Raw genomic sequence first — 11,338 nt, 5'->3', positions numbered from 1 at the left:
CACTCTGCGCAGAGCTGCCACCTCCGGACCGCACATCTGCGTTAGGCGGTCCGGAGGCGGTTAAAGGGGCTGCCCAAGCTCTAGATACTGATGACCTATAGTATTCTTAGAATAGCTCATGCTTGATATCTATGCTTAGAATAGGTCATCCATATCAAATCATTGAGGTCCGACTCCCAGTAGCCCCATCAATAGATAACAGCAGCCACAAAAAGTAACACAGTGGACGAGAGATGGAAGCAGACCGCATTGTCCGCTGTGTGGTGGCCTGGTTACAACCCAACACGGCTATTACACAGTGGACGGAGCTGTCTAGTTCTGGCTGTGTCCACAGATATTGAACCCAACTGATGCCAGGGTGCCGGGGCTGAGACCTCATTGACCCGATATATTACTGACCTATTTTAACCACTTCCTTTAGAGGCATTCCGTTATTCATTCGGTCATAAAATAGCGTTATGGACAGTTGTAACGGAATCCATAACGCAATTCACCTTTTACCACCAAATGAAGTGTGAACGAATGTCAAAATATGAAATTCGCTCATCTCTAGTTAGAAGGTTTAGAATTTTAGAAGCAATTTTTGAAATTTTTAAGAAAATTTCCAAAGTCTGCTTTTTTAAGGACCAGTTCAGTTCTGAAGTCACTTTTGTGGGGCTTACATAATAGAACCAACCCATAAATGACCCCAATTTAGAACCGACACCCCTCAAGCTATTGAAAACTGGTTTTAGAAATGTTGCTAACCCTTTAAGTATGCCACAGGAATTAAAGCAAAATAGAGGTGAAATTTTAAAATTTCACTTTATTTGCAGATTTTCCATTTTAATCTATTTTTTCCTGGAACACATCAAGGGTTAACAAAACAAACCTCAATATTTATTACCTTGATTCTGCAGTTTGCCAAAACACCCCATATGTGGTCGTATACCACTGTTTGGGCACACGACAGGGGCACAGAAGGCAAGGAGTGACATATGTTTTTTGGAGAGCAGATTTTGCTGGAATGGTCTGAGGTACCCCCACAGTAAAAAACAAAAACAAAAAAACACCACATTTTGTAAACTACACCACCCAAAGAAGCACATTCATTCAACAGGTGTTTCATAGAATTTTTAATACTTGGGTGTGAAAATGAAAAGTATATATATATATTTTTTTTTTAAGAAAATGGTGCTTTAGGCCTAAACTTTCTATTTCACAAAAGATAACATGAGAATATCCCCCCACAATTTGCTACCCACTTTCTCCTGAATACAGTAACACCCTAATTGTGGTCGTAAACTGTTATTTGGGGATACGCCATGACTCAGAAGTGAAGGAGCGGCATCAGCGATAACTTTTTTTTTTGTTGAATGAGCTGCGTGAGGGCTTATTTTGTGTAGGACAAGCTGTAGTTTTTATTGGCACCATTTTGGGGTACATTTGGCTTTCTGGTTCATTCAGAGATAAACCCATGTTTCTATGTTTCTATAAACCCGACCGCCCAGGACGTTTTATAGTCAATGGGCGGTCGGGAAGTGGTCAAGGCTACGTCATCAATATCTATAGCACAGAAAACCCATAAGGCTCTGTTCATATGTGCAAAGTTTTTTCAAAAGTAGGGTAGTCAGCAGCACTATAAGGGCTGATACACACAACCGTATGTACTTTTCAGTCGGCAAAAAAACTGATGCATGTGACGTCTGTGTTGCATCCGTTTTTGCGGATCCATTGTAACAATGCTGTCCACAAAATGTCACACAAAATGAAAGGACACGGACAAAAAATACGTTTGTGTGCATGAGCCCTTACTGTGACAGGAACTTGATGGAACAAATTATGTCATTTAGGCCGGGTTGACATCAATGCTTTGTTTTCTGTTCTTCTGATCCGTCAGAAGAACAGAATAATGAAAAAAAGGATCCTTTTTTTAAGCATACATTTTGCTCAGTTATGAACATTTTGCATCCGTTTTAGCCATTTCTGATTTATCATACCTTCACCCCAGAATTCTGGTATCAAAAAGTCACAAAAATAGGGCTTTTGCGACATTTTGCACTCGCTTGCGAAAAATTTAAGCAATTACGCAAAAAACCACTCCAGTTTTGTGTGAAAAACACTCCAAAACCAGCCTCTGTAACAGCCGCACCACTAATGGCGACGAAGCCAACAACCCATTAATTGCCTGAACCACTCCCAAATTGTTACAATGGAAACAAACCTTTTTATTTCGGAAAAACTCCCCCCACAACATTACCGCCACTAAAATAGGAAAAAGTTCCAACAGTGCCAAACTCTTAACCCGACCTTTCCTCACCCAACTATCTTGCCTTCCACCCGCATACCATTGACCTCCGCAGTAAACACCAAAGCCACATCCCCCCGCCACATCGGAAAACAGCTCAAAATCAAACAAATTCACCACTTGACCCAAAAAACAGCAAACGACCAGTATAATTATACAAAAAATAACTCCAAACTTGCAAATCCGCCCTCAATTCCCAACCTAACCTAATCCAATAGTGGCTGTTCCAAAAATGGCCAGCCATCTGTCACGGCGGACGTGCACTCAGTATAACAGATAACGCACCAACCAGGCTCTGGACGGGTCACCTCCTAGCTAATCCCTGACCTCTTTCCCTGCACTGCTCAGCCCACATGCAGACTTTGAAGGTAGGTGTGATGTGTCCTCCAGCCTAGGCTGATAAAACCCTGAATTCCCTGAGATGGTGAAGTGGGGAAATAGGAGCAGCCTGCTCGCACAGAACCTGGATGGGATAGATGACACAAACAACCAAACTAGAAATGACACTTATCTTTGAGAGCAGTAACTGAAAGCCAACCTTCTCTCCAAGCTTCCCAGACCACAATGATTAGTATAATCCGCTCAGAGCACTTAGCTGGAGGCCATTTAAACTAATGACTCCACCCAGTGCACCTGATGAGAGGCGGATCCAGCACGGCACCAAAACAAGTACTAAACTCGTGCTGCTATCCTGGCCGACATCCGCACATCGTCAGAGTGGGGCATGACAGTACCCCCCTTCAACGGGTGACCTCCGGACACCCCGGACCAACCTTATCCGGATGGGACCTATGAAAGGCCCTCACCAGTCGGCTGGCATTGACATCTGACGCCGGAACCCACATCCTCTCCTCAGGACCGTATCCCCTCCAGTGTACCAGGTACTGGAGGGAACCCCAAAGAACTCTCGAGTCGAGAATCCTGGAGATCTCGAACTCCAAGTTTCCCTCGACTAGAACAGGAGGAGGAGACAATGGCGATGGTACCACCGGTTTCACGTATTTTTTTAGTAAAGTCCTGTGGAAGACATCATGTATCCTCCAAGTTTGCGGAAGATCCAGCTGAAACGCCACAGGATTGATCACCGCAGAAATTTTATACGGACGAACAAATCTTGGACCCAGTTTCCAAGATGGCACTCTCAAATTGATATTCTTAGTGGACAACCACACCAGATCACCCACACACAGGTCCGGACCAGTCACACGTCTCCTGTCAGCCATTCGATTATACCTCTCACCCATCCTCTCCAAATTCCCTTGAATCCTCCGCCAGATAGAGGACAAGGCAGAAGAGAATCTCTCCTCCTCTGGCATCCCGGAGGAACCAGACCCAGAAAAGGTACCAAACTGAGGATGGAAACCGTATGCGCCAAAAAATGGCGACTTATCCGTGGACTCCTGCCTACGGTTATTCAACGCAAATTCTGCTAAGGACAAGAATGAGGACCAGTCCTCCTGATTCTCAGCCACAAAGCACCTCAAGTAGGTCTCCAGGTTTTGATTGGTACTCTCCGTCTGACCATTCGACTGCGGATGAAAAGCCGACGAGAATGAAAGTTGAATGCCAAGCCAAGAGCAGAACGCCCTCCAAAACCTGGAGACAAACTGCGTGCCCCTATCAGAGACCACATCCGAAGGAATACCGTGCAATTTCACAATATTATCCACAAAAATCTGCGCAAGAGTCCTAGTGTTAGGCAGACTCGTTGGTGGTATAAAGTGAGCCATTTTACTGAAACGGTCGACTACCACCAAAATCACTGTTCTCCCGGAGGAACTCGGCAGGCCCGTAATAAAGTCCATGGACAAATGCGTCCAAGGACGAGATGGAATAGACAATGGAAGAAGTGAACCAGGCGGTCCAGTATGAGCAACCTTTGACTGAGCGCAGGTTTCACAAGCTGTCACGTAATTCTCAATGCTCTTACATAACCCTGGCCACCAGAACCTCCGGAACACCAGATCACAGGTGGACTTACCACCAGGATGTCCAGCGAGAACAGTATTGCAATGTTCCTTGAACACCTTGTATCGTAGGCCCTCAGGAACAAACAACCTCCCTGGGGGACAAGAACCAGGAGCCCCCTCCTGAGCTCCCAACACCTCCATCTCCAATTCAGGGTACAGAGCGGAGACCACCACCCCATCAGCCAAAATCGGCGCCGGATCTTCTGAATCACCTCCCCCAGGGAAGCTGCGAGACAAGGCATCTACCTTGACGTTCTTGACCCCTGGGCGAAAGGTAACCACGAAATTGAACCTGGTAAAAAACAGTGACCATCTGGGCTGCCTAGGGTTCAGATGCTTGGCAGATTGCAGGTAAGCCAAATTCTTATGGTCTGTATACACTGTAACGGGGTGAGACGCCCCCTCTAACCAGTGACGCCATTACTCAAAGGCCAACTTGATAGCCAACAACTCCCTATCTCCAACATCATAATTCCTCTCGGCGACCGAGAGCTTCTTGGAGAAGAAGGCACACGGGACCCACTTGCCAGGAGAAAAACCCTGTGACAGCACCGCCCCAACCCCCACCTCTGATGCATCAACCTCCACCACGAATGGCTGAGACACATCCGGCTGCACCAGAATGGTAGCAGACGCAAAACTCTCCTTAATAGCCGAAAAGGCCTGCAATGCCTCATCCGACCAGACAGAGACATCGGCGCCCTTCTTGGTCATATCAGTAAGAGGTTTGACTAGGGTGGAATAATTCAAAATAAATTTTCTATAATAATTCGTAAACCCCAAGAACTGCATCAAAGCTTTCCGATTCTCCGGTCGGTCCCACTCCAGAACCACCCGGACCTTTTCGGGGTCCATACGAAAACCGGAATGAGAAAGCATGTATCCCAAGAACGGAAGCTCTTGCACCGCAAACAAATATTTCTCCAATTTGGCATATAACTTATTCTCCCGAAGGATCGTCAAAACCTGTCTCACATGATCCTGATGGGTCTTCAGATCAGGAGAATAAATTAAAATGTCATCTAGGTAAACTACTACGAAGCTCCCCACCAAGTGATGAAAAATGTCATTGACGAATCGCTGAAATACTGCTGGCGCATTTATAAACCCAAAAGGCATTACAAGGTTCTCAAAATGACCCTCGTGCGTATTGAAGGCCGTTTTCCACTCATCCCCCTCCTTGATCCTGATCAGATTGTATGCTCCTCTCAAATCCAACTTGAAGAACACCTCCAACAATCTGATCAAAAAGAATCAGAATCAGGGGATCCCGGACTGTAATACGGTTCAACTCCCGGAAATCCAAACACGGTCTCAGTGATCCATCTTTTTTTTCCCCGAAGAACAAACCTACTGCCACTGGAGACTTAGATGGTCTAATATGACCCTTTGCCAAACTCTCGGTGACATACTTTCGCATGACCTCTCTCTCTCGGGTTGAGAGAGGTTGTAAAGCCGAGACTTAGGCAACTTAGCCCCCGGAATGAGATTCACTGGACAATCATAGTCTCGATGAGGGGGCAATTCCTGAGCCCCACCCTCCGAAAAGACATCCAAAAAAATCAGAGAGATACTGAGGCAAGGCCGTAATGGACACATCAGAGATAGATGTGACAAGACAATTATCCGAACAAAACTTGCTCCAACCAATGATTTGTCTCGCTTGCCAGTCTATAATTGGGTTATGTCTAGACAACCATGGCAACCCCAAAACTATAGGAGCTGGTAAATCCTTCATGACAAAACAAGAAATAATTTCAGCATGTGAATCACCCACCCTTAAATGAATACCATGAACAATGTGAGTAAGGGTCCTTTGAGAAAGAGGGGAAGAATCAATTGCAAAAACACGAATCTTGTTCTCTAACGTGCAAGTACTTAGTCCTAGGTCTTGAAGAAAAAGAAGGTCAATTAGGTTTACCCCAGCACCACAATCAAGGAAAACATCAACAAACACATTTCTAGACTCTAGCGCCACCATAGCTAAAAGGAGAAAACGGGAACTGCAGGGAGCTTGCATACCCGTCTGGTCCACCACACCATTCATACTACCAAGTGTGAGGGAATTTTTTTTTTCTTTTTTCTTTTTCTCTTCCACCTGTGGTTTAACATAAGGACAAGAAGGTTCCTCCCCTACCCCAGAGCAATAAGTAATATCACCCTGGGCAGTTGGTGAAACAAAACCACACGCGGGAGGAATCCCCTGCATGGAGGGACCCTTATACCTCTATCTGATACGTCTATCCAAACGTATAGCCAAAGACATTGCATTCTCCAAAGTATCTGGGTACTCATGAAAAGCCAGGGCATCTTTCAGATAACCCCTGACAAAACTGACTACGTAACGAGGGGGCGTTCCACCCCGACTCAGTAGCCTACCTACTAAACTCTGTGGAGTAAACCTCAGCAGTATGTTTACCCTGTAGTAAGTTACATAATTACGATTCTGCCATCGAGATTCGATCTGGGTCATCGTAAATCAATCCCAGGGCTTTGAAAAAAAAACAGAGGGCCAGAGAACCGGGCGGCAGAGAAAAAGCCCAGGATTGCGTGTCCCCTTTAAGCAAAGACATGATGATACCCACCCTCTGATCTTCATTACCTGATGAAAATGGACGCAATCGAAAGTACAAATTACATGACTCTTTGAAGCGGAAAAAATCATCCGTACCCCCTGTAAATTTCTCGGGAAGAGCGACTTTAGGCTCCCCAACAATTTGACCTGTCCTGATGCCAGGACCCTCTAACACTGTGTGACCGAACTACACAGATCCGCAACCTCTAGGGATAAACCCTGCATGCGGTCAACCAGTGCATCAATTGACGCCATCACAAAAGCTGAGCAATGGCAGTCACAGTATGGCGGATTATAATGTCAGGGCGGACGTGCACTCAGTATAACAGATAACGCACCAACCAGGCTCTGGACGAGAGAGACAGGGGAAGGGTCACCTCCTAGCTAATTCCTGACCTCCTTCCCTGCACTGCTCAGCCCACATGCAGACCTTGAAGGTAGGTGTGATGTGTCCTCCAGCCTAGGCTGACAAAACCCTAAATTCCCTGAGATGGTTAAGTGGGGAAATAGGAGCAGCCTGCTCGCACATAACCTGGATGGGATAGATGACACAAACAACCAAACTAGAAATGACACTTATCTTTGAGAGCAGGAACTGACAGCCAACCTTCCCTCCAAGCTTCCCAGACCACAATGATTAGTATAATCCGCTCAGAGCACTTAGCTGGAGGCCATTTAAACTAATGACTCCACCCAGTGCACCTGATGAGAGGCGGTTCCAGCACGACACCAAAACAAATACTAAACTCGTGCTGCTATCCTGGCCGACCTCCGCACATCGTCAGAGTGGGGCATGACACCATCCTTCCTAACTTGACCTCTTTTTCCAATTTCTCCGTAACTACCTCCGGGTGTTCCATTGCCGACTGCAAATTCCTTTTGACTAACACTTCGCCAGACGGTACAAACGAAACCGAAAACCCAACGAAAACAAATTTGTGGCCCTCTTATCCAGGTATCTATCAAGGAACGGTTCCATCCTTTCCAGACGAACCGGCATTTCCCCCTTTGCTATTGGCATCACCCCCTTTCTGCCTGCTTCCCCTGAAGCAATGCGTGGCTCCTTGGGACCCACCACAAGTGGAGCACTCGTGCTTGAATTTGCATTTGGCTCCAAATGTACGCCCCCCTTCATTGAATAGAAAGCACAATCCCTTTGCAGACGCTGCAGCAAAAACGTACTGGTCGACACCGCCTGATTCACCTCGAAAGGACTGACTCGACCTAACTGGTGCCGTCACTTTCAACCACAAAGCGATGTCTTTGTGATCCCATCTAAGGGCTCTTTCACACTTGCGTTGTCCGGATCCGGCGTGTACTCCACTTGACGGAATTACACGCCGGATCCGGAAAAACGCAAGTGAACTGAAAGCATTTGAAGACGGATCCGTCTTCAAAATGCGTTCAGTGTTACTATGGCAGCCAGGACGCTATTAAAGTCCTGGTTGCCATAGTAGTAGTGGGGAGCGGGGGAGCAGCATACTTACAGTCCGTGCGGCTCCCGGGGCGCTCCAGAATGACGTCAGAGCGCCCCATGCGCATGGATGGCGTGCCATGCGATCACGTCATCCATGCGCGTGGGGCGTCCTGACGTCACTCTGAGAGCCCCGGGAGCCGCACGGACGGTATGTATACTGCTCCCCCGCTCCCCACTACACTTTACCATGGCTGCCAGGACTTTAGCGTCCCGGCAGCCATGGTAACCATTCAGAAAAAGCTAAACGTCGGATTCGGCAATGCGCCGAAACGACGTTTAGCTTAAGGCCGGATCCGGATTAATGCCTTTCAATGGGCATTAATTCCGGATCCAGCCTTGCGGCAAGTGTTCAGGATTTTTGTCCGGAGCAAAAAGCGCAGCATGCTGCGGTATTTTCTCCAGCCAAAAAACGTTCCGGTCCTGAACTGAAGACATCCTTGTGCTCTCTCGTTTTTCACCCAAAATAGCCCCTTTCTTCTCCAACTTTGCCTATTTAACCCCCCAATTCCTGCCCCCTGAAATTAAATTTCCCAATCCCTAACCTCCGGGGTCTCTCTGAACCAACCCCCATCATGTTGGCCTCCCCTAAGGGTACCCACCTCCCAGTCCGGCCATTACTCCAAGTCTGACTACACGAGGCGTTAGTATACGTTTTGATCAAAATGCATAGGCCCACTTACCATGCCAAGGTTGCCTTTATGAATGGGTACCTACTCTAAATTTGTGCAATGCCACATGGCAACCACCATCGCTACAACACCGCGGCAGCAGGCGGTGCGACACAGTAGTCCAAACCGCACCCCTGCTGTCAGACTAAGCCCCATGGCACTATTGCTGTGGTACTGTGCTGGAAGGTTTATGGGACCCAGTGCCAAGGTGGCTTTGTCTAGGAGGAGGGGTGATGTTTGACTGCTGGGTCCTGCTGCCTGCTGGTTGCTATGTGGTGCCGCATTAAATTAGAGTGGGTCCCACTCAAGGAGGCAACTTTGGCATGGTGAGTGGGCTTATGCATTTTAAAATGTATACCAATGCCTCATGTACAGTAAGTATATTAGGGGGCTGTATACTATTTGTTACGCTGAGAAGCGATGTTAATTGCGCTGAGAAGCAATTATAGATCAATGCATAGCATGTGGATGTGTGATCCATGTTTTTCTCAATTTTATATTTTGAAAGAAGAGGGTTGGACACACAGGTACAGAGGGTACACAATGCCACACAGACACCAGCAATTGAGTTTACTAAACAATATAGTGAAAAAGGAGCTGAGAATATATAAAACAGATTGGTACACAGAGAATAACCCAACAGTAAATGTAACACTGTCTAACAATAAACCAGTCAATTTGATGTTTTCCCCAAAGTCTGTTAAGCAGGGTAGCTGAACTTGTAAGTTCCTGGATGAGTTCCTCATTGGGGTGCACCCCAAGTATAGCAATACTATCTGTACTCCACAGGTAAATGTCTGTCTCTTTTTAAATAAGGCTTCATGCAAACGGCCGTTGTGCGGCCGTTCCATGCATTAGGGGCCGCAATTTGGTGAGCGCGGTGACATCTGCGCAGGTCCTGCTGAATAAAGATAGAAGATCCTTCTGTAACATCCCGGAGTTATGTTACCAAACTCTTTTTCCCTGCTACCACATGTTAAGTGTAATTATATTGTCATTATTGTCATTATATGTATTTTCTAGGCCTGTTATATATATTATGCTGTAATTTCCATGTGCACCAGCTGGTGGCAGCAGTATGTAGCAGGACCATAACCAGTTTAGTATTGCTAGACTGGAATAGTTCATTCCAGTTTAGTCCCCCCGCCCCTCTCTGAGCAGTAGTGGGCTGGTCCCATGTCCTGTCTCATGGGGAGGAGAAGGAAGTTAGTGAGTGTACCAGCCACCCCGGCTTGGGGTAGGCTGTGTTAGTAGTAGCTCCCAGAAAATAGGGATCCCAAATCAGGACCCTGTCTCGGTTGAGACCAGAGAACATTCCCAGCCTGAGCCATCAGCCTCGGCTGGTTTACAAGCAAGCAGCCACCTCCAGCCTCCAGGAAGAAGCATTCCCTGTGAGCCAAGCTGTGAGTAACGGAGTACATATCCATTTCCAGGAAAAGTCCAAATACCTCCTCAGCTAGCCAGGCCCATACCAAGCAGAAGATAGACAGAGCAGAAGATAGATACCTGCCAGATTCTCCAGGCATATGATCATAAGCAGAAGAGATATTGATCCCTGCCACATATTGCCAATACCTGCTGGGACCTAAATGACTACTGCTGTAACTCGTATGGATTTATGCTGCATTAAGTAAAGACAAGTTGGATTATATTACAAGTCTGGATCCCATTTATTACTCAATTACTCCTACTAGCAAAGCACTCAATTTATTGCAAGTGAGCCAGGATCCAGGAGTCCAGCCGTACCCAGGTAGGAGACACCGTTGACATTACACAGAGACACTATCCCCACTCTGGCATTCCTCACCTGGTACGTGAGTTATTACATCTTAAAGGGCCCTGCAACAGTACCCTGTGCACATTGCAATTGGCGTCACAAACAAACCATAGACTTATATACATCTATCCTGACCCACTGCATGAATGGCCACCGTACCACCCCCGGCGTCGCGAACAGGATCGGATTGCATTGTGTGCCTACTGTAGTGTCCCACTAGGTAAAGGTGGGCACTACACAAAAAGGGTTAATGTGTTTACTGCCTTTACTGTTATGTGTATGCATTTCCCTGTGTTAACTGGGTGTCAGGCCTGTCAGGGTGCAGCTTAGCCTCCCAGGCGTTAGAGGGAGCTAGAGAGCCCTAGTTATATATAGGACGGCCCAGACAGGGGAGAGGCAGTGTATTCCAGGGGACTAGAGGAGTCACCTAGTCAGCCTGAAGCTCCTGAGGCTAAGGATAGCTCAGTTGAGATACCCCAGTAGTAGGACAGCACCTCCTGGGAGAAACCTGCAGCCACCTTTCCCATCCAGCAGTGAAGACAGGAAAAGAAGGTATTGTAACCTTAAGCAAGTTCCAATACTGG

This window comes from Bufo gargarizans, unplaced genomic scaffold, assembly GCF_014858855.1.
Source record: "Bufo gargarizans isolate SCDJY-AF-19 unplaced genomic scaffold, ASM1485885v1 original_scaffold_2143_pilon, whole genome shotgun sequence".
Lineage (NCBI taxonomy): Eukaryota > Metazoa > Chordata > Amphibia > Anura > Bufonidae > Bufo > Bufo gargarizans.
The sequence above is the reverse complement of the archived record's forward strand: the minus strand, read 5'-3'. Positions refer to the sequence as shown.